The sequence below is a fragment of the Pleurodeles waltl genome, chromosome 1_2 (genome assembly GCF_031143425.1).
Source record: "Pleurodeles waltl isolate 20211129_DDA chromosome 1_2, aPleWal1.hap1.20221129, whole genome shotgun sequence".
NCBI lineage: Eukaryota > Metazoa > Chordata > Amphibia > Caudata > Salamandridae > Pleurodeles > Pleurodeles waltl.
This window is the reverse complement of record NC_090437.1, coordinates 1,178,737,592-1,178,762,038: the sequence shown is the minus strand read 5'-3', so window position 1 is coordinate 1,178,762,038 and position 24,447 is coordinate 1,178,737,592.

The window sequence follows — 24,447 nt, the reverse complement described above, 5'->3', positions numbered from 1 at the left end:
CACTCTGCACCCGACGCCCCCGGCTCGAGATCCAGAGAACAAATACCACAGGGAGGACTCCCCGGTGACTGCGAGCCAGTGAGTAGCCAGAGATGACCCCCCTGAGCCCCCACAGTGACGACTGCAGAGAGAATCCAGAGGCTCCCCCTGACCACGACTGCCTGTAACAAGGGACCCGACGCCTGGAACCAGCACTGCACCCGCAGCCCCCAGGACCTGAAGGAACCAAACCTCCGCGCAGGAGCGACCCTCTGCCTAGCCCAGGTGGTGGCTGTCCCGAGAAGCCCCCACTGTGCCTGCCTGCATCGCTAGAGTGACCCCCGGGTCCCTCCATTGATTCCTACCTGAAATCCGACGCCTGCTTTGCACACTGCACCCGGCCGCCTCTGTGCCGCTGAGGGTGTGTTTTGTGTGCCTACTTGTGTCCCCACCAGTGCTCTACAAAACCCCCCTGGTCTGCCCCCCCGAGGACGCAGGTACGTTCCTGCTAGCAGACTGGAACCAGAGCACCCCTATTCTCCATAGGCGCCTGTGGGTTTTGGGCACCTCTTTGACCTCTGCACCTGACCGGCCCTGAGCTGCTGGTGTGGTAACTTTGGGGTTGCCTTGAACCCCCAACGGTGGGCTGCCTATGCCCCAGAACTGAGACTTGTAAGTGTTTTACTTACCTCACAAACTAACCTTTGCTTACCTCCCCCAGGAACTGTTGATTTTTGCAGTGTCCACTTTGAAAATAGCTTATTGCCATTTTTACAAAGACTGTATTTGATATTGCTTTTATTCAAAGTTCCTAAAGTATCTAAGTGAAGTACCTTGCATTTAAAGTGTTTACTGCAAATCATGAACCTGTGGTTCTTAAAATAAACTAAGAAAATATATTTTACTATAAAAAAAACTATTGGCCTGGAGTAAGTCTTGGAGTGTGTGTTCCTCATTTATTGCCTGTGGGTGTACAACAAATGCTTAACAGTACCCTCTGATAAGCCTACTGCTCGACCACACTACCACAAAATAGAGCATTAGAATTATATAATTTTGCCACTATCCTACCTATAAGGGGAACCCTTGGACTCTGTGCACACTATTTCTTACTTTGAAATACTATATACAGAGCCAACTTCCTACAAGGTTTTGGTGGGAGCCCCATGTGTAAACAATCATGGTTAGGGTTACATTTGGCAAATTAGAAACAACAACATAAATATTAAAACTACACAGTTATTTTGAACTAACCCATTTCTAAGGTGTGAGAACTCTTCCACTGGCTTCCTCAGCAACTGCACTCTGGAGATGTATAATACAAATGAAACAATTCTTAAACATTGGCTCATAGAACTAGAACCAACACATCTTCGGCCGACGTTCCAATGGCTGTCCTTGAAAATGATACTTTGGGTACATCATGGAAGCCTCATTCTCAATACATATTTTCTAAAAATGTTGTGCATCCCTAATATATTGATGCCATTCACTTCATGCTAGGTGGAAACAAGGGGAGAGAGGCCTCTGCAGCAGGACACTGATTGGGAGGAGGAATGAGCAGGAGTAGTTGAACAGAACATTAGAAACTGCATCCATTTTAAAATGAATGGTGTACCACACAAAAAGGGGACATAACTACTCATAGCATTATTTACACTTCTAAATGACCAATGTAACTCCTTGTAGGTGCAACATCAGTTCTTCAGTTACGACTCTAGGCATTAATCAAACTCTAATCATTCAAAAATAATTGATAATTCCAAATGTTGCATATTTAAAAAAAACACTATAACACCAGTGTTGAGTAACTACTGCCTCAGCAAACTATTGCAAGGTAATAAGTGATAGAGGATTAAAGTCTGGTTTCGGCCATTTGCCATAATTATGGTTAACCAGCCCATCCACTCTTGTGCTGAGATCAGATATTTTCAATTCCTAGAGATGTCATGAGCAGACACGCTTCTGATAAGAAAGGTATTAAGGAGAGAGGAATTTAAGGCAGAAAGGTTAGGGGATTAACCTCACCCTTTCAATACTGATACCATGGGTCAGAGTATTTGTCAGTGCCCTACAATGGAAAGAGTGGTGTAGCATAGGGATAAATTCATGTGCAATATCCTAATTAAACAATGAATCATCATTTTTCACTGGAAAATGAATTTAATTCCACATGAATCAAATTATTAAGCCTGTCCATGTATACAACCACACTGTATGTGGATATTCAGAATCTCTGAAACAAAGCACCAGTACATATGAATAACTACATTTCAAGTTATAAAACACACATCTGTGTGTACCTTTTTTTGTGTCCTATTTCTTCCCATAAATGTGAATTATCCCTTAATTTCTATGTTGAAACAGTCCTGTCATTCCTCCTTGTTTCCTTGTACATCACAACTAGGTGTATACATGAATAAATCAAAAGTGATTCCACCTCGTGGTAGCCGCAGATTCTCAGGAGTCCAGAGCCATGCCCTTCACAAACTCTCCTATAGCTCAATGTTAATTTCATGGTATGGCTTACAAGACTCATTAGTGTGGAAGATGAGCCACCTTGTTTGCTGTGTCCCCTCCGGTTCGGCCACGAATTGCCTGCCTCTGCCGACTGGAGCCTTCCTTCCTGAATACATTCAGGTTTCAGTTTTTACGTGGGCAATATGTATTTACACATTTTCCTGTTTGTTTCCTGGTTTTCACCTCTCGGCTGTGAGTCCCTGCAGGCTTTTGGGTCCACATCCTTTTTTTGCGCCGCATTTGCGGCACTTTTTGACGCAAAAGTGGCGCAAACGTACAAAATACAATTATATTTTGTGTCTGCACTACTTTTGCGTCAAAATATGACACAAATGCAGTGCAAAAAAAGTATAAATATGGGCCTTGGTTTCTTGCGGTTTCTACGTCTTAAAGATATAAAGCCCAACACATGATGACTTTTGTTTTGGTGGGAGCCCCATGTGTAATCAAGACAACCAGCATAAATCATCACTTTAAGACTAATCCTGGATATTTTAAACATGGCCAGTAAACTGGACGAATGAGTGAGACTTCACTGGAATAAGGAGTGTTACATCAAGAAATAACAGTGCTAAGGTTTAACTTACTAGCTGCAGGAGAAATTGCAAAATCAATCTATCCCTTCTCAGCTATATGTTATGCTCTTTCAGTGTTGATGTTGCTTCCGCTCATACTTTTCCCTTGGATTTGTTTACCCTCCATGTTGGATTGCTGCTCCTTCATAGACTTTCATTGCTGTATCCACTTTTTTAGAATACAGTGAATACTTAGCACATGTTTGCTCAACAGGATCTAAACACTCAAAGAAGTCTCTAGGTGTGAATGGGACGTCCTGACACACTCTACTGCCCAGCCAACCACACAAATACTCTCTGGCAAATCCCAGCTCACTGAAAGGAGCAGCATTCCAGCTTGACTTCGAAGGTTACCTCACGGGCTTAGTACTGGTCAGTCTGAGGTAGTTTGAATATTAAAGAACTGCTCCTCCATTCCCCAAAGACTGGGAACTTATCCTCTAATGAATGCAGGTTTCTGATGAGATTCACATTGTTTAAGTTTTGCATACAGCTGATGTTAGCAGCATTTCCTATATATGCACATCTTTTGAAATAATCAACAGACTAAGGGCCTAATTACGAGTTTGGCAGTCACTAGACCACCAGACCCGCATTGGCGGTATGGACTGCTGCTGCTGTGGCGGTCCAACCACCACATTATGACCCTGGCAATCCTTCCACCAGGGTACTGCCATCTCTGCCGAGATCAGTGACCCTGACAGGCTGACAATGGGTGCAGGTTTCAATAAACCAGAGCGTCACTGCACAGAGCGCCGCCCTGCTGATTATAACCTGGTTCTCCACCAGTCTTTTCATGGCGGTTTCATCGCCATGAAAAGGCTGGCGGAGATCAGGTGCAGGTGGCCACAGTGGGGCCCCTGCACTGTCCATGCCACAGGCATGGGCAGTGCCGGAGTTTGCATGCACTCCACCCTTGTAAGGCGCAGTGTCTTCTATTCATGCAGCAGCATAGCCATCAGTTCGATTCAGAGCTGGTGACAATGCTGCCACCACTTTCTCACTGGGCTGACAGGCGGAAACCTTTGTTTACGCCTGTCAGCCTAGCTGGAAAGTCATAATGGGTCTGGCGGGGAGGTCACCACACAGTGGCAGCCACCCATTCAGGAGTTTGGCGGATGGGTGTACCCATTCGCCAAACTCATTATGAGGGCCTAAATCAGTATTTTCTATAATCCAATAACTATGTAAATTTAAAAAATCGGAGCAAGATGTAATTGAAAATAGAAAAGCAGCTGCTGGGATAGGATAATATGCATGATGGCAAAAACTAATTTAAAAATTGGTTTTGTTCTCATCATCATCATCATTTCCTATGAAGTTATAAGAGAACCTGAGATTTGATTTAGTGCAACAGGGAGCCCTTGTTCTTCCGTAAAGAGTTTAGGAACCATTCAAAAATATCTATTCTTTTGGTAATTATTTGGAACATTTGGTAATCAGTGCGTTTTCTTGACTCAGTGATATCTTTTTTAGAATTGAAGACTTAGGGCCTGATTTAGATCTTGGTGGACGGAGTACTTCGTCACAAAAGTGATAGTTATTCTGTTTGCCATATTACAATTTCTATAGGATATAATGGAATCGTAATACGGCAGATAGAATATCTGTCATGTTTGTGACTGAGTACCCCCATCTGCCAAGATCTAAATCAGGGCCAGAGTCCACTGTCCAGAAATTTGAAACAAATTGCATAAGGGGGCAGGGATATGATACCCTGACCTCCTAAGCCCCATGGGGGTGACCCAGAGGGACCCCTCTGGGGCCAAAAACAAATTAAAACAGCCAAATATGCTGCAATTTTGCAAGATTCTTGCAGGATCGAAAATAAAATGTCAGTCAGGCCACATTCAATAATTATGAGTGCAAGGGAGCCCACCCCTGGGCTGTATCATTGAAGGAAAGGGGGCTGTGTGGCTCCCTTGAGTCATCAGAGGCACTGGGGACCCCACCCCTGGGGCCTAAATTTGTTTCTATGAGGTCTGAGCCTTCAGAGGCCTAGGGGAGCCAACCACAGGGCTGAGATTCAATTATATGGAGGGGGGCATGTAACCTCCTGGCCTGAGCCCCAAAAAGCCTTGAGAGCCCATGCTCAGGGCTAATTACTTAAAGGGAGGGGGAATCACATCCCTCCCCCCTGAGCCATTAATGGCCTCGGGGACCCCATCCTCCATGGCCAGTTCAGTAGCTGTATCCTGGGGAGGCCATCCCTCGGACGTAGAGGTGTCCCTGCCCACATAGGCTCAGGCAGGGAAATGTGTGCTTGCTCTCACTTGGCAGGAGCATTTTTCAATTTCGCACAAAGTGGGAGCACACACCAAGGTGCATAATTACAAGCCCCATGTGTCTCCGAAGAGTCACTCTTTTAACTCTCTGTTGGAACAGAGTGCAGACCCACATTTACAAGGTCATGGAAAGCCAATTTGCATGGCTTTTCATGGCCTCTTAGATATGGTGTAAGGCAGCACAGCGCAAGTCAATGCATTGCCTTACTCTGTGTCAGGGGGTGTTTCGTGGGTATTGTAGTGGGTTTAATTACACAACACCCATGTGTTTTGACGCATCCCCAGATTTACAAACCTCTGTAAACCTGTGAATGTGTCAAAACCATACGCCTCCACAGTGGAGGTATAACAAAGAGAAATGTCTCTATTTCTCCTATCTTGTTTCCTCTTTCTATCTATGCTGCATTTTGCTGCACACATAGAAAAAGGAAAATGCCTCCGTGGATGCAACCCAGGCACCCTTGCACCAAGTTGCCCGCGTTGGCGTTAGGCAGTCAAAAGGGCATTAGTGCGGGGGGAGAGGACAGAAATGCACCATGTTTTGAAAATACAGTGCACTTCTGCCCTTTCCCTGTGGTGCAGGGCAGCACAGCAAGGTCACTCGTTATGCTGCCCTGCGCCACTTTATTGTTAAAATGGACCCAAGGTCACTCCAGATGGCAGAAGCTTTGAAAATGCTCCTGCCTACTGGGAGCAGACTTTTAGTTTGTTTCCTTGCCCATTCTGAAGCAGGCTTGGAAGCAGATCACCCGGAGGGAGATGCATCAGGAGCTGCTCCCTTCGGGAGGGAGCAATGCCTATTCCCATTGGACGCCTTGTGGCTCCCCCCAACATCTCCCAATGAGATCATTGTGGGTGCCATAGGTGGGCACCAGAGCACTAACCTTTAGGCCTCACAACCCCCTGCTCATTAAAAGATGGGGTTTAAAGGACCTATCTTATTTAGATATATGTGTGGGCCTGGGGGATGAGGTCCCCATGGCCTAAAGAGGCTCATGGTGAGTGGCCCCAATTATTTGCAGAAATGGCCCTGGAAAATGGGGTGGGGGGCATGTGGCTCCCCTCCCGTTATTATTAGGAATGGCCCTGGCGATGGGGTGTCCAGATCCTAATAGGTCCTTGGGGAGGGGACCATGCAGCACCCTACCCTTTATTAAAATAAGTGTTTCCGGTGGAATAGGGCTCCTAGGGCTGATAATGGCTCAGGAACAGGGGTTGCATGGCCCACCCTTTATTATTAGTGATGACCCCATGGGACTGGGGTTCCCAGGGCCTAGCCAGGATCAAGGTGGGGAGCTGCACAGCACCTCTCCCTTTTATTTAAATAAGTGACCTCAGGAATGGTTCCCTGGTTCTGATAACAGGGAAAGGGACCGCACACTCCCCTCTCCATTATTTTTAGAAACGGCCCAGGTGAACCCAGGGCATAGCACTTTCTAATTTGGAAGTCATTTTTGCCATCTCCAAGTCAGGTACTAAGCTAATCTGGTTAACAGGAGACTCTACAGTAATCTAAAAGACCTCCTTGTACATTGTTTCATCTTCTTGTTTATTTTATTAGCTTTCTGAGAGAGACATGGCTGTGCTGGATGGTACTTATGGAAGTGTGACGTTGGTAGATTCACACTCCTGGTAGATATTTGGACTGTATTGAAATGAAGAAGCCTGCACTGCAGTCCTGAATGTATGGTTGAAACCAAACTGGTGTGAAATAAATTTCTTTCAGTGATGCTAAACAGAGGGAGAGATTCCTCAACCTTATCAAGCACAGGTAAAACACTTGACATGGAGGTAGAACACCTTGATCCTTTTCATCATTGATTACAATGCCAAAGGTATTGTTGCAAAAGTAGTAGTAAGTTCAGCATCACATTTGACCAACCACTGGTAATACAACACCATCACATAGAAAATAATGGAGGTGGAGAATTGAAATAAAACCCCAAAGAAAATAAGGTTAAATTAAATTAACCCCACCGGTGCCTGGTGTGAGCTGGTCTCGCCCAGCCACACGGTTCCCGTGTGCCCTGGACGAGCCCAGCTTGTCCTGGACTCAGCCCACGGGGGAAGCGCAGACGTTCCCCCCCCCTGTGGGCCTCCCTCCCACACCCCCCAGTCGGGGATGGAAGGGGAATCGCTTCCCCTTCCATCCCCAACCCCCCCCTTGGCAATCTGATGACGTTGGTGCGTTCACAGCGCACCAACGTCATCAGAAGCTGCAGAGGACGCGCTGGAAGCCATTTGCTTCCAGCGCGTCGGCAGGAGAGGACTTCTTTAGGTAAGTCTCTCTCTTTTGGGGATTTTTAGGGGGGAAAACAGACACAGGGGGCAAGGAAAGAGTTTGCCCTGCGATCGTGGAGCAGGAATCCCCACTAGGCACCAGGGAATTCCATTTTGGTTTATTTACGGGAGCGACCCCTTGGGCAAGGGTCGCTCCCCTAGGGGGCAATTTTAAATCCTGTTTTGACCCCCCCTGGGGACAGATTGGCCATTTTTTCAGCCGATCTGCCCCAGGGGGGGTCGAAACCCACTAGACCACTGGGGACTTCAATTTCATTATGTTTTTGGGCAGTGACCCCTTAGGCAAGGGTCGCTGCCCCAGGGGCAATATTTTTTTATATGTTTCGGCCCCCCCTGTGGCTAGATCGGCCATGTTTTTGGCCAACCTCGCCCCCGGGGGATCGAAACCCACTAGGCCCCAGGGATTGTGTGGTGTGTGTGTGTGTGTTTTGTGTGTCTGGCGGCACCCCTTGGGCAAGGCTCACCCCCCAAAGGGGGGAAAATTTGTATTGGCCATTTCTGCCCCCCCTTGGGGGCAGATGGGCCTATTTTTTTTTAGGAAACCACCAATTCACCAGGGATTTTTTTTTGTTCCCCTTTTTTTGTTTTGTGCTTGGGGTGCCCCCTTTTGTCCCCTTTGGCAAGGGTCTGCCCCTAAAGGGAGTACTGAGCTGTTGGCCATTTCTGCCCCCCTTGGGGGCAGATTGGCCAATTTTTGTTACGCCCATTTGCCCCATAGGGGGGCAGAATCACCTTAGGCACCAGGGATCCTGTGTGTGTGTGTGTGTTTTGTGTGGGGGGGTGGCACCTTTGGCAAGGGTCGCCCCCAAAGGGGGGCACATTACTGATGGCCATTTCTGCTCCACTTGGGGCTGATCGGGCTATTTTTTTAGGCCCATCTGCCCCCAAGGGGGGCAGAAGACACCAAGACGTGCCCCCTTTCACCTTCTTTGGCAATGGTCGCTCCCAAAACAGGGTACAGAGCTGTTGGCCATTTCTGCCCCCATCTGCCTCCAAGGGGGGCAGAAGCCACTTAGGCACCTGGGACAATTTCTAAGTTCTTGGTGGCGGGGTGTTTGTCAACTGGTGAAGTGTTTGTATTTGTGATTATAACTGTTTTTTTATTCTTTTTGTTGTAGTTCAAAGCTTTTGCTTCCTTTGTTGTGGATCCTTGCAGTGTTGGCAGTAGTTGTCTTGCGGTTTGCATAGTTGCATGTTTTAAGTAAGTAGAAGCAATTTACTCCAAAGGAGTATTGTTGACATGCATGAATGACATGTTTGTAGGTGGTGTACTAAATGCAGGATTGTGTGTGAAATTGTCCTTAGATTTGAGCACAATGATATTTGTGTTGTCATATGTCTAATTTTCTTTTTTCTTTTTTCTTTTTAGTGGGATATCATTGGTGATTGCTGTGTCTGTGCAGAGTAGTTGCTGGTGAGTAGCTTTTTCAGGCAAGTGAGTGGTATAGTATTTTAGTACATAACTCTTTGTGATAAAGCTACACTTTGTTTATTAATTATTTTAGTGCTGGTTATTGTCGGTTATTGTTGGCAATCCATTTGTTGTTAGAAAGGATCATGGCTAGGTGGAGACTGACCTCTCAGCAGGTTGTTGGCATGCTTTTTGAGTTGTCTTCTGACCATGATTATGAGACTGACTCTGCATCTAAGGCAGAGGAGGAAGTGAGAGATTCTGGCAGTGAGTTTTCTGTCCGAGAGGATTCTTCTGATGAGGAAGCCACTCTCTGTGCAGAAGAAGGGCCTGTTTTAGAGGAGGACATTGATGTGCCAAGAGTGCAGCAGCCTAGGGCTGAAGGGTTTCCCATTAGAGGATCTGACACCTGGATTGCCCCAAACATGGAGCAGCCACAGTTACCTGCATTGACTGGTCCCCCAGGTTGTAGAGTCAATACGGAAAACTTTTTGCCGGTCAATTCCTTTCACTTGTTTATGGACGATGTATTTTTGGAAGAGATTGTGAGCAGACTATGTTGTATGCGGAGCAATATTTGAGGGACAACGCTGCCAGACTTAGGCCTCAGTCTAGAGCTACTCAGTGGGTTCCCACATATCTGGAAGAGATGAAAAAGTTTTTAGGTTTGACTTTTTTGATGGGGTTGATAAGTAAGCCGTCACTGGCTTCTTATAGGTCTACTAGTCCCTTGATGGCAACGGCTATATTAACTGCAACTATGACACGTAATTTGCTTCTTCTTCGTATGCTGCATTTTGTAGACAATGCTTTAGCCTTGCCACGAGATCACCCTGATTGTGACCGTCTTTTTAAAATTAGGCCTGTCCTTGATCATTTTGTAGATCGGTTTTCAGAGGTCTATGTTCCAGGCAAAGAGATAAGTGTGGACGAGTCCTTGGTCCTTTTCAAGGGGCGTTTAGTTTTTAAGCAGTACAGTCCTAGTAAGAGGGCACGGTATGGAATTAAATTGTTTATGCTGTCAGAAAGTAGTACAGGATACGTGTATAATTTCTGGGTCTACACTGGTAGGGATTCCAGTATTGACCCTCCTGGTTGTCCGCCCACTTTTGGAGTAAGCGACAAAAATTGTGTGGGAATTTGGTAGACGACTGTTTAACAAAGGTCACCATTTGTACATAGATAATTTCTACACTGGAGTGCAGTTGTTCAAGGAGTGGTTTAAAGTGGACACTGTTGCTCATGTCACAATCCATTCTAACCGGAAAGGCTATCCAAGGGAGCATGTCTGTAAAAAACCTGAGAGGGGACAGTGCAGTGCCTTGCGGAATAATGAGCTGCTAGCTCTAAATTTTCAGACACGACGGATGTGTACATGCAATCTACCATCCATGATGAGAGTACTTACCCTTTCACTGGTTGGGGTCAGGTTGCCAAAGTGCGCAAACCTGAGTGCATTTTGGACTACAATAGGCACATGGGTGGTGTTGATAGAGTAGACCAGAGGTTGGAACCTTACACTGCTCTTTGTAAGTCTTACGTGTGGTATAAAAAGTTGGCCCTACATTTATTTCATTTGGCAACTTTTAATGCTTTTATTGTGTTCAAGGATTGTTCACCTGAGTCAAGGATGAAATTTGTTAAATTTCAGGAGTCAGTGATAGAGAGCCTTATTGTGGTTGAACAGGCATGAGTTCCTAGAGTAGCAGTGGTGGAGGATGTGGCTAGATTGGAAAATTGCCACTTTCCAGATCACGTTCCTCCCACTCCCAAAAAAGACTTACCCACTAAGAAATGTAGAGTATGTGCCCAAAGAGGTATCCGGAGGGAGATCCGGATGTACTGCCTCGATTGCCCTTCAAAGCCTGGACTGTGTGTGGCCAGCTGTTTAAGGAGTTACCACCCGAAGAAATTTTTTGGGGAAATACCGTGAGCGTAAACTGCCTATTTTATATTTTCATATGTTCAGTTTCACGGTTGGCATTACTGTCATGTATTTAGTTAGAGCTTTTGTGTTTGTAGTTTTGTATTTATTATATAATTAGTTAGTGGTTTCTTTGTTGTTTATAAACAAAATAAAGTGATGGCGGTGTGCGTGGGGTGGTGCTTGGCTGGCCGTGTGTGTGGGATGGCACCTGGCTGGTGGTGTGCGTGGGGTGGCGCTTGGCTGGCAGTGTGCGTGGGGTGGTGCTTGGCTGGCAGTGTGCGTGGGCGGTGTGCCTGGGGTGGCGCTTGGCTGGCGGTGTGCTTGGGTTGGCGCTTGGCTGGCGGTGTGCGTGCGGTGGTGCTTGGCTGGCGGTGCCAGCCAAACGTCAGTCCACACACTCCCATCAGCTAGTATGACTGCTGCATCAGGCATGTGGGCGTATGTAAGTGATGGGCCCTTGAGTGGCTCTGTCTGTCGATGCGAGTGTTATAATGTGCTGGGCCCGTGACTGGCGGCGTGAATGGTCTTCTGCACGTCATGTATGAAAGGTGTGTGAATGGACTGTAAAACGGTTGGTGCCTTGATGCAGCTTTACAACTCACGAGCTGTGAGTCATTGGTTCAGTTTTTTGGCCTTTCAGTTATTAACAGTGCATTTCACTTTTGTGAAACCTCTTGATAATATGATTTGATCTACTGAACCATCACTCACCCTTGTGCCAAATCCAACCGGTACGTGTGGTAAAAATGACAAAACCTGCTCCGCTGAAGTCACGCTTCGCAGCACACTTGTGACACACTAGGTGTCTCAGGTGGGACCCCAATGATGAAACATGCCACCAACTTGGTTGGTGAGTGAGAGGTCTTTTTCACATAATCTAAGTGCATTTCTTTTCACAATTTTAGTGTTTGGCACATCACAGACGTACATGGACACAACAAAATGATATATAACAAAACTACCTGTGTTTGGGAGTAGGGGGTACCTATGTTTTTGGTCCTGGGTGCGGCCTTCATCTAGGGAAACCTACCAAACCCAGAAATGTTTTAAAACTAGACACCCCAAGGAGTCCAGGGAGGTGTGGCTTGCGTGGATACCCCAAAATGTTCTTACCCAGACTCCTCTGCAAACCTCAAAATTTGCCTAAAAAAGCATATTTTCCTGACTTTTCTTTGTAGGATCACCGCTCCAGCACACAATTGCTACTCCCCAGCGTTCCCCTCAGTCTCCCAAGTAAAATGACACCTCACTTGTGTGGGTCCCCAAAGCAGAGTTAGCCTAAAGATGTATAAAAGAAGAATATGTGCTTATCAACTCGCTGTGCTACCCCCCAATCTCTACAGGTTTTTGGCCTTCTTCTGTTGCAGGCACCTAGCCCACCCACACAAGTGAGGTATCATTTTTATCGGGAGGCTTGGGTGGAAGGAAATTTGTGGCTCCTCTCAGATTCCAGAACTTTCTGTTACCGAAATGTGAGGAAAAAGTGTTTTTTTAGCCAAATTTTGAGATTCGCAAAGGATTCTGGGTAACAGAACCTGGTGAGAACCCCACAAGTCACTCCATCTTGGATTCCCCTAGGTGTCTAGTTTGCAAAAATGCACAGGTTTCCCTAGGTGCTGGCTGAGCTAGAGGCCAAAATCCACAGGTAGGCACTTTGCAAAAAACACCTCTGTTTTCTTTGGAAAAATGTGATGTGTCCACGTTGTGTTTTGGGCATTTCCTGTCACGGGCACTAGGCCTACCCACACAAATGAGGTATAATTTTTATCGGGAGACTTGGGGGAACACTGGGTGGATGGACATTTTTGGCTCCTCTCAGAGTCCAGAACTTTCTGTCACCGAAATGTGAGGAAAAAGTGTTTTTTTAGCCAAATTTTGAGGTTTGCAAAGGATTCTGGGTAACAGAACCTGGTGAGAGCCCCACAAGGCACCCCATCTTGTATTCCCCTAGGTCTCTAGTTTTCGGAAATGCACAGGTTTGGTAGGTTTCCCTAGGTGCCGGCTTTGCTAGAGGCCAAAATACACAGCAAGGCACTTTGCAAAAAATACCTCTGTTTGCTGTGGAACAATTTGATGTGTCCACATTGTGTTTTGGGGCATTTCCTGTCGCGGGCACTAGGCCTACCCACACAAGTGAGGTATCATTTGTATCAGGAGACTTGGGTAATGCTGGGTGGAAGGAAATTTGTGGCTCCTCTCAGATTCCAGAACTTTCTGTCACCAAAATTTGAGGAAAACTTGTTTTTTTAACCACATTTTGAGGTTTGCAAACGATTCTGAGTAACAGAGCCTGGTGAGAGCCCCATAAGTCACCCCATCTTTGATTCCCCTAGGTCTCTAATTCTCAAAACTGCACAGGTTTGGTAGGTTTCCCTAGGTGCTGGCTGAGCTAGAGGCCAAAATCCACAGGTAGGCACTTTGCAAAAAACACCTCTGTTTTCTTTGCAAAAATGTGATGTGTCCACGTTGTGTTTTGGGGCATTTCCTGTTGCGGGCACTAGGCCTACCCACACAAGTGAGGTATCATTTTTATCAGAAGACTTGGGTAATGCTGGGTGGAAGGAAATTTGTGGCTCCTCTCAGATTACTGAAATTTCTGTCACCAAAATGTGAGGAAAAGGTGTTTTTTTAGCCAAATTTTGAGGTTTGCAAAGGATTCTGGGTAACAGAACCTGGTGAGAGCCCCACAAGGCACCCCATCTTGTATTCCCCTAGGTCGCTAGTTTTCAGAAATGCACAGGTTTGGTAGGTTTCCCTAGGTGCTGGCTGAGCTAGAGGCCAAAATCCACAGCTAGGCACTTTGCAAAAAATACCTCTGTTTTCTGTGGAACAATTTGATGTGTCCACGTTGTGTTTTGGCGCATTTCCTGTCGCGGGCACTAGGCCTACCCACACAAGTGAGGTATCATTTTTATCGGGAGACTTGGGTAATGCTGGGTGGAAGTAAATGTGTGGCTCCTCTCAGATTACTGAACTTTCTGTCACCGAAATGTGAGGAAAAAGTGTTTTTTTAGCCACATTTTGAGGTTTGGAAACGATTCTGAGTAACAGAACCTGGTGAGAGCCCCATAAGTCACCCCATCTTTGATTGCCCTAGATCTCTAATTTTAAAAAATGCACAGGTTTGGTAGGTTTCCCTAGGTGCCGGCTGAGCTAAAAGCCAACATCCACAGGTGGGCACTTTGCAAAAAACACCTCTGTTTTCTTTGGAAAATTTTTATGTGTCCAAGTTGTGTTTTGGGGCATTTCCTGTCGCGGGCACTAGCCCTACCCACACAAGTGAGGTATCATTTTTATCAGGAGACTTGGAGGAACGCTGGGTGGAAGGAAATTTGTGGCTCCTCTCAGATTCCAGAACATTCTATCACCGAAATGTGAGGAAAAAGTCTTTTTTTAGCCAAATTTTGAGGTTTGCAAAGGTTTCTCGGTAACAGAAGTACAAAAGGGAAGGACCGGGAGGTTAATGGTCCAGTGTACAATCTCCCAATGCAAATTCTAAGAAAAAAGGGGTACACTGTTCCAATTAAAAGGAAAAAGAAGACCTAATTCTATAGGAGCAAGAACCCTCATGCATCACACTGGATGACTGGCTTCATCATTGGGAAGGCTCCTCGTTAGGCCGGTGCTGCAATGCCTAACGGGCTCCCCGAGGGGGGCTCTTAAACGTATTGCTCTGATAGTAGCGGATGGAATCAGATCATATAGATAAGGTACCTAAATTCAAGTACCTGAGCAAAAATGGAGAGAAAGAAATAATAAAATTGGTTATCCATCAAAAAGTATTAATCATAAATTTAATCAGTGTTGATAAGATGGAGACCAAGATTAAAAGCAAGATGGGAGTAAATGGGTGAGTAATAATGCTCACATACTCTCAACAAAAACACAAGAGGATTGAACCAATTATGGTGCCTCTAGTCATAAGGTCTACATGTTTCCCATCTGGTGGTACAGCTGGATCCATTGATGCTTCATCAGGACCAAAGAAAATTAACGACTTCTCCAAACTATAAATTAATGTGGACCCTAATAGGGAGAGGAATACAAAAAAACAGTCACTTACTTTAGTCTACTTGCTATGTCAAATAAGGTCGCCCATCCCCGGTCTCAGGATAGAGCTCCTAGGAATCGCATGTCAGGAACTGTAACTGACATTATTTATATCACGTCCGTAGGTCTATAAACCTACCCTCCTGACAGCGTCCCCGATCATTTTTATCGGGAGACTTGGGTAATGCTGGGTGGAAGGAAATGTGTGGCTCCTCTCAGATTACTGAACTTTCTGTCACCGAAATGTGAGGAAAAAGTGTTTTTTTAGCCACATTTTGAGGTTTGCAAACGATTCTGAGTAACAGAACCTGGTTAGAGCCCCATAAGTCACCCCATCTTTGATTCCCCTAGATCTCTAATTTTCAAAAATGCACAGGTTTGGTAGGTTTCCCTAGGTGACGGCTGAGCTAGAGGCCAACATCCACAGGTAGGCACTTTGCAAAAAACACCTCTGTTTTCTTTGGAAAAATGTTATGTGTCCACGTTGTGTTTTGGGGCATTTCCTGTAGCGGGCACTGGGCCTACCCACACAAGTGAGGTATCATTTTTATTGGGAGACTTGGGGGAACGCTGGGTGGAAGGAAATTTGTGGGTCCTCTCAGATTCCAGACCTTTCTGTAACTGAAATGTGAGGAAAAAGTGTTTTTAGCCAAATTTGAGGTTTGCAAAGGTTTCTGGGTAACAGAAGTACAAAAGGGAAGGACCGGGAGGTTAATGGTCCAGTGTACAATCTCCCAATGCAAATTCTAAGAAAAAAAGGGGTACACTGTTCCAATCAAAAGGAAAAAGAGGACCTAATTCTATAGGAGCAAGAACCCTCATGCATCACACTGGATGACTGGCTTCATCATTGGGAAGGCTCCTCGTTAGGCCGGTGCTGCAATGCCTAACGGGCTCCCCGAGGGGGGCTCTTAACCGTATTGCTCTGATAGTAGCGGATGGAATCAGATCATATAGATAAGGTACCTAAATTCAAGTACCTGAGCAAAAATGGAGAGAAAGAAATAATAAAAGTGGTTATCCATCAAAAAGTATTAATCATAAATTTAATCAGTGTTGATAAGATGGAGACCAAGATTAAAAGCAAGATGGGAGTAAATGGGTGAGTAATAATGCTCACATACTCTCAACAAAAACACAAGAGGATTGAACCAATTATGGTGCCTCTAGTCATAAGGTCTACATGTTTCGCATCTGGTGGTCCAGCTGGATCCATTGACGCTTCATCAGGACCAAAGAAAATTAACGACTTCTCCAAACTATAAATTAATGTGGACCCTAATAGGGAGAGGAATACAAAAAAACAGTCACTTACTTTAGTCTACTTGCTATGTCAAATAAGGTCGCCCATCCCCGGTCTCAGGATAGAGCTCCTAGGAATCGCATGTCAGGAACTGGAACTGACATTATTTATATCACGTCCGTAGGTCTATAAACCTACCCTCCTGACAGCGTCCCCGATCATTTTTATCGGGAGACTTGGGTAATGCTGGGTGGAAGGAAATGTGTGGCTCCTCTCAGATTACTGAACTTTCTGTCACCGAAATGTGAGGAAAAAGTGTTTTTTTAGCCACATTTTGAGGTTTGCAAACGATTCTGAGTAACAGAACCTGGTGAGAGCCCCATAAGTCACCCCATCTTTGATTCCCCTAGATCTATAATTTTCAAAAATGCACAGGTTTGGTAGGTTTCCCTAGGTGACGGCTGAGCTAGAGGCCAACATCCACAGGTAGGCACTTTGCAAAAAACACCTCTGTTTTCTTTGGAAAAATGTTATGTGTCCACGTTGTGCTTTGGGGCATTTCCTGTAGCGGGCACTGGGCCTACCCACACAAGTGAGGTATTATTTTTATTGGGAGACTTGGGGGAACGCTGGGTGGAAGGAAATGTGTGGGTCCTCTCAGATTCCAGACCTTTCTGTCACTGAAATGTGAGGAAAAAGTGTTTTTAGCCAAATTTGAGATTTGCAAAGGATTCTGTGTAACATAACCTGGTGAGAGCCCCACAAGGCACCCCATCTTGGATTTCCCTAGGTATCTAGTTTTAAAAAATGCACAGGTTTAGTAGGTTTCCCTAGGTGCCGGCTTCGCTAGAGGCCAAAATCCACAGATAGGCACTTTGCAAAAAACACCTCTGTTTTCTTTGGGAAAATGTGATGTGTCCATGTTGTGTTTTGGGGCATTTCCTGTCGCAGGCGCTAGGCCTACCCCCACAAGTGAGGTACAATTTTTATCGGGAGACATAGGGGAATATAGAATAGCTAAACAAGTTTTATTGCCCCTTGTCTTTCTCTACATTTGTTCCTTCCAAATATAAGGCAGTGTAAAAAAGACGTCTATTTGAGAAATGCCCTGTAATTCACATGCTAGTATGGGCACCCCTGAGTTCAGAGATGTGCAAATAACCACTGCTCCTCAACACCTTATCTTGTGCCCATTTTGGAAAAAACAAAGGTTTTCTTGATACCTATTTTTCACTCTTTATATTTCAGCAAATGAATTGCTGTATACCCGGTATAGAATGAAAACCCACTGCAAGATGCAGCTCATTTATTGTCTCTGGGTACCTAGGGCTCTTGATGAACCTACAAGCCCTATATATCCCTGCAACCAGAAGTGTCCAGCAGATGTAACGATATATTGCTTTCAAAAATCTGACATCGCAGGAAAAAGTTACAGAGTAAAACATAGAGGAAAATGGCTGTTTTTTCACCTCAATTTCAATATGTTTTTATTTCATTTGTTATTTTCTGTAGGAAACCCTTGTAGGATCTACACAAGTTACCCATTTCTGAATTCAGAATTTTGTCTACTTTTCAGAAATGTTTAGGTTTCTGAGAGCCAGCATTGGTTTCACACCCATTTCTGTCACTGGAAGTAGGCTGAAAGCACAAAAAATCATAAAAATGGGGTCAGTCCCAGTAAAATGCAAAAATTGCATTGAAAAATTGGGTTTTCTGATTCAAGTCTGCCTGTTCCTGAAAGCTAGGAAGCAGATGATTGTAGCACCGCAAACCCTTTGTTGATGCCATTTTCAGGGAAAAAAACACAAGCCTTCTTCTGCAGCCTTTTTTTCTTATTATTTTTAAAAAAACTAAATTTTCACTGTATTTTGGCTAATTTCTTGGCCTCGTTCAGGGAAAACCACAAAGTCTGGGTACCTCTAGAATCCCTAGGATGTTGGAAAAAAAGGATGCAAATTTGGCATGGGTAGCTTATGTTGACAAAGAGTTATAAGGGACTAAGCGCGCCCTGCCCCAAATAGCCAAAAAAAGGCCTGGCACCTGAGGGGGAAAAGGCCTGCAGCGAAGGGGTTAAACTATACTAAACAGTTAAACTATAAATACATTTAAAATAATGGTTACAAATATAAAAATCATATGTACTTATTATTTAACTTTCAATATAATAATAATAACCTTATGGAATGTAAGAAAAATTGATTTTTTTCAAAAATATAATAACATTGCTTATAATTAGGTCTATACATTGCTCTTAATAGTCATTAAAACATACTACAAATATATACATATGTTGTGCTTTAGAGGGAATTTATTATTTCATTTAAACTTTACAAAAATAATTGTAAATTGATTTAATATATGTTAATTTATTAAGGAATTAATTTAAAATCAAAGTAGTATTGCATAGATTTTTCAGCTTTTGTTCTACACTTAAAATAAATACACAAAATCAATTAACATTAATATTTAGCAAATAAGAGTTTGTAGTATTTTTGTGATTTGTATACCACACAGAGAATCCCACACCAACTGTGGGAACTTCACAGTTAGGGAAGAGATCACCCAATGGTAAAGTACAGAGCAAAAGGAAAAAAAAGTTTAACTCAAAAATAAAAATTATAAAGATTTTCATTTTAAATAATAATGGAATAATTGTATGTAAAAATTATAAATATTTTTATATTAAATATTACTAATTTTATGCAAAAATTATAAATATATGTATATTACATACTAATTAAATAATTGTATGTTTGTATTTTAAATGTAGAACCAATAAAAACCGCTACAGCATTTTTACATTTATTCTGAAATAAATCTTTAATTAATGGAAATATTATAAAATTATTTTAAAAGCAAAGTATAAAATTAATTAAAATTAAGTTAGCTAAATATTAATAAAATGTATTGTTACATTAATTTCCCAAATCAATATTTTATATTTAAATAACAAATATGCAGTATTTCTATAGATTTCTAACATTAAATTGTATTTATATTTAGTTTGACCTATTTTAATAATTCAATTTAACATTATTTCCTATGTTTTTTTATTTATTTCCTACATCCATTATTCACCATAGGAGGGTGTTGAAGTAGAAATGGTTGTACATGTGTGGTACTGGACTTACTACTTTTTTAGTAGCTTACACTCCGTTTATGCTTCCGCAGACCAAGCCTCTTAAAAAATGTCTACCAGTATGGATGCCATTTGAATCCTACACCTTGTGTTCCCCTTTGTTGTATGTAACATTTTGTAAGAACTGATTTAACCCGGTAGGATTCATTATCTCTGTATGTATGTGTGTGTAATGTTAAGTGCGGCAACACCCTACGCTGGTGAGAGGCGCAATAAAACAAATGAAATACATGTGAGAGAGGGTTGTGAAGCGATGAGAGGCACTGTCGGAGGTTGAAAGTTAAGGAATCATTGAAGAGCCCCAATAAAGAGTGCTGTATCCTGGTGCACTGTAAGGTTATTATTTATTATGCGTTAAAAACATATAATGAAAAATGTATTGTAGAATGCACAGTTTTTGCCATTTTTTCCCAAATGTTCTTGGAGGGGAACCCCCCCAAACTCTATTGTAGTGGTCAGGGTCGCTCACTATGCACCATAAGAGGGTTGGTTTGAAGTGGGCATGGCTAACCGCCTAAGATGGCAGACATACTTTTGTAAGGCTCCCAAAATCTTGCAAGTTATGTGCAGCGTTCGAGTACCCAAGAAGCTGTCTGGCTCTGATTGCCCTGACCATGGACTGCAGAGCGGACCCCCTGCTGATGCAGAGTGGCAATAAAATGTGGCTTAACGGAGGTCCAGGACATTACAGTACCTCTATGACAAGCCCTGAGGACATGGGTGGCCCTGGAGGAGCAGACCGCAAACTCTGCACACCGTCTCCTGTTTGGGCTACAACTCCTGTAAAATGACTGATGGATACGGCAGGTTCTATGTGCAGGGATGACGATGGTCCGGACCCGATGTGACCTTCCTATGAAGATTAAGGGCAAGGACTAGCGATGGTTCCAGTGAAACCAGCCCTTGTGCACCCATGCAGTGTGAGGGAGATCTCCTGGCCTGTCTAACAGTGAATATGTGACTCAGAAGACTGTTGTCTGTTGCACAGATTACTTCGGGGACCACAGTGGGGAGGACGAAAGAGTCTGGATTCTTGTTTTCCCCATATGTCTCTGTGGGGGCGCCAATTGCATTACTCAAAAGGACCTACCTCAACATCAAAGAAAGATTGAAATGTGGGCAACCACCCCTCCAGCCCTACTTAGCTTCCGAAGTGCCTCAATACTGGGTGGGGACCAGACAGGGGTGCTGTAACAAGCGATGGCTTCTGCTCTTCCCCCAGGTAAGCCTTGGGAGCACTGCCTGCAGTATTTTAAAAGACTCAGTTCCTAAACTACAAAATATAACAAGAGTTGCAATACAGTCCCTACTTGTTTATTGCCTTGAAACTGTGACACCACCAGAACCTAGCTGCTTGGTGCCAGGGCAACTGTATCTGTCTTGCATTTATTCCTGACCTCTCCTGGGGTTGTGCCTACTACGTTGTTGCTCTTCGCTGCTTCCATGGACTCCATGAAAAAGATGCCTTATATCAGAGACCATTAAACAAGGGACGGCATCACGCTCTTTACGTGCAGGTTGCTTTGCAGTGCTATCTTACAAGAGCATGCCACTCTGACCTTATGGTTGATACTGCTCCCAAGGAGCATCTATTGGGGATTTCAACCATCTTTCAAGTTACACATATATTCAATGGAGAGCCCCCATTTCCCACGTGATCCCGAGTATCACACACTTTGGTCGACGGCCTTGGTGGCATCAGGATAGGCCACACCAAGAACACAAAGCCTGCCCCTCCTAATCGGGACAAACTTCAAGCCAGATCTCCTTGCACTGAAGGGTCACCAGACCGTACAGGAGAGGATATAATACTTCCTACTGCACCTAACCCTGGTTCTGACAAACTTGACCTCATTTTACAGGAGATCCAAGTCTCCAGAGCTGCCATGGAAGTTCGTATCAGCTCTTTGGAGACGGACTTGGTGTTGCTTCACGAGGACCATCGCAAGTTAACAGAAAGGGTCAAGACAACGGAAGTGGACCTTAAACATCTGACTCCGCAACAAGCCACCACTCAGCTGCAGTAGACAACTCGCACTCCCAGAACTGTCTCCTCCATGACACGGTGGAGGAAACAGAACGGAGGGCATGGTGTAACAATGTGCACATTATTGGGATACCTGAGCGGACAGAAGGTCCTAATCCAACTCAACTCATCAACAATTGGCTGCAACATACAGTGGCACTATAATGGCTCTCAACTCTCTTCATGGAGGAGAGAGCTCATAGGGTACCCCATGATGACCGTCCCCTGCAGCACCACCACAGCTCATGGTTGCATGGACACTGAACTATAAAGATCGGGACATCTTCCTGCGAAAGGCCAGAAAGCGTACACCAATCATAGTCGACATCTCAACGGTTTCTGTATTCCCTGAATACACCCTAAAAGTTCAGCTGAATAGGTCATCATTCTTGGCAGCAAAAAGTCAACTACGAGCTGAAGGACTGACTTACACATTGATATTTCCAGCATGACCCAGAGCGATCCATGATCAGAAAACAATGCTTTTGACACCCCTGAAGCAGTCTGAGATTCGCTGGACACCTATTATCCCAATGCTCATCAACCGAAAAGCCACTGGCGCAGCGCATGGCCCTTCTGGTTGCATCCCATGGAGGTGAAATAGTGGCAAAAGGTTCTCCCTCAGGATGGCCCTGACTCCTAAGCAAGCATTAGAGGAATGACTGGCAGTGCTTGCTACGATATCTTCTATACATTGCTGGTCTCCACATTCTTTGTCCAGCTCCTCGAACAATGTCACATCCGATTCTGACTCTGATTCAGATGTTAGCCTAGTGGAAAACTGGCGGCAGCCCCCTCTGCGGCACCCCAAAAAGTTTTTGGGGACATGTAAGGTGCACACATGCCAAACGGGCAAGTGTGCGTTACATGTCAATTTTAAAAAGGCATTTTTAATGCGTTTTTAAAATTTGCACATGGTTACCCACAAGTTTTACTTGGTGGTAATTGCGATTCCTTAATGCCAACTTTGCATTAAGGAATTGCTTGATACATGTGGTTTAGCAATCGCAAATAAGGATTCCTTATTTGCGATTTCTTATTTAAAGAATCGCAATTTGCGATTCTCTAAACGGGCTCGCAAATTTAAAGAATCGCTATTTTAGCGATTCCTTAAATTTGAGTTGTGAATGCCTTTCATACATACTGAAAGGCATTTTTGCATTCGCAAACGGGCATTCGTACCATTTGCGAATGCAAAAAGGCTTGATACATCTGGCCCTGTATGATTATATCAAGTGATGAAGGTCGCTAAAACGACCTACCCAAATGCTGGATGTCTTTCCCTTGACCTCCAGCAGGCGTTTGCTGCTTACTTGTTTGCAACACTGCAGAAATTTGATACCCCACTCTAATATATCAATTCAGTGAAATTACTATGTGCCAACCCAACCACTCGTGCCCGAACAGGCTCTTATATTTCCTCTGCTTACTCAAATTTTGGTGGCACTAAACAGTGATGCCTTCAGCCATCAATCCTTTATGCACTGGCAATGGAGCCACTGGTGCATAAAATATGGCAGCGAGTGGATGCCTGGGGTATTCCACAGGGAAGATATCATCATTGGATTTCTCTGTATATAGACAGCCTTATAGTATATCTCCACGACCTGATGATGAATATGTCACCGCTCAATGCCATCCTTACTCATGCCATCCTTACTCACTTTGCAGAACTGTTAGGGCTCTTTTGCAGAAGATACTCTAGCTAGACATATAGAAATGGACACGAATACTATCCCAATGGCTCCACACTTTTTATTACTTAGGAGTCAGAATTTCCAATATTTTATGAGGTAATTAAAAAAAAAGATTGCTTCCTTCCACTCTCAGATTTGGTTTTGGATCACTCTGCCTTTATCAGTGACTGGACAGAAAACGTTGTTGAAAATGGCAATGCTGCCCCATTTATTATATTATTTCATTAATCTACCAGTGGTTGTCCCAAAAGCGTATTACAGACAACTCAATACATTGCTAATAGACCTGGTTTGGGGTACCAGCAAATTACAATTACAACTTCCCCCAGACAAGGGTGTATTGGTATGCAGACCAATGGTTGGGGTATAGCTGGCAGGCCTCCACCTGAAAGAAATAAATTACACACTGCAGGACTTGGAGCAGGGCAGGTTACAATACTGTTATTAGAGGGTGTGCATCGCGCCCCAAGCTACCTCTGCTGTTAAATAATGCCCTCGTATATTGGTCATTTATTTGTTGATGGTGTTTTAATGTCACACCAAAACTTCACCCAAATGCATGGGTTTCCAGAATCCCTCTTTCTCTTGCATGCTGGAATATCCCACTATGTTCGTAAAACATGACGCAGACGAGGGAAATGAACCACAAACATATTCACTGGTTCAGGCGATATATGAGATGGGAACAGTCAGACACCTGGTCAAGTGGCTGTACAAGGGCATGCGAGCACATACATTTCACTGGCAACCCTTAAGACTCATTGGGAGGAGTACATGGCTCGGGCCTTAAATGACAAGGAATGGTGTTTCATGCTAAAATACCCTAGCAAAATATCATGCAATTCCTGTTTTAAATGTATACAGTTCTCCCTATGACATAGGGCATACTATACATCACAAAAATTACACACTATGGGCCGTAGAGTGGCGCTTTTCACTGCACCATATTTACAAAAAGGCATTAAGCCACTTTTTGTGGCTTAGTGCCTCCTTGTAACTATAGGTTCCTCCAACACAGTTTTCTGTTTCAGAGGGGCATGCACGGGGTGTTGCTGTGGGCATTCCACCACAACACCCATTGCTTTTGATGTTACCCCAGATTTACAAGAAGGCTTAAATTTGAAGCAGCACCAAAAACCAACACCACCCCAGGGGTGGCATTAACATGGCACAACAAGGAGGAATACTTTTCTTCCTCCTCGTTTTTTGCAGCACACATAGAAGGAATAAAAGGCCATGAATTATTGTTTATGTGCAGGAAGGTGTCGCTTTCTGCACATAAACAATCATTCCA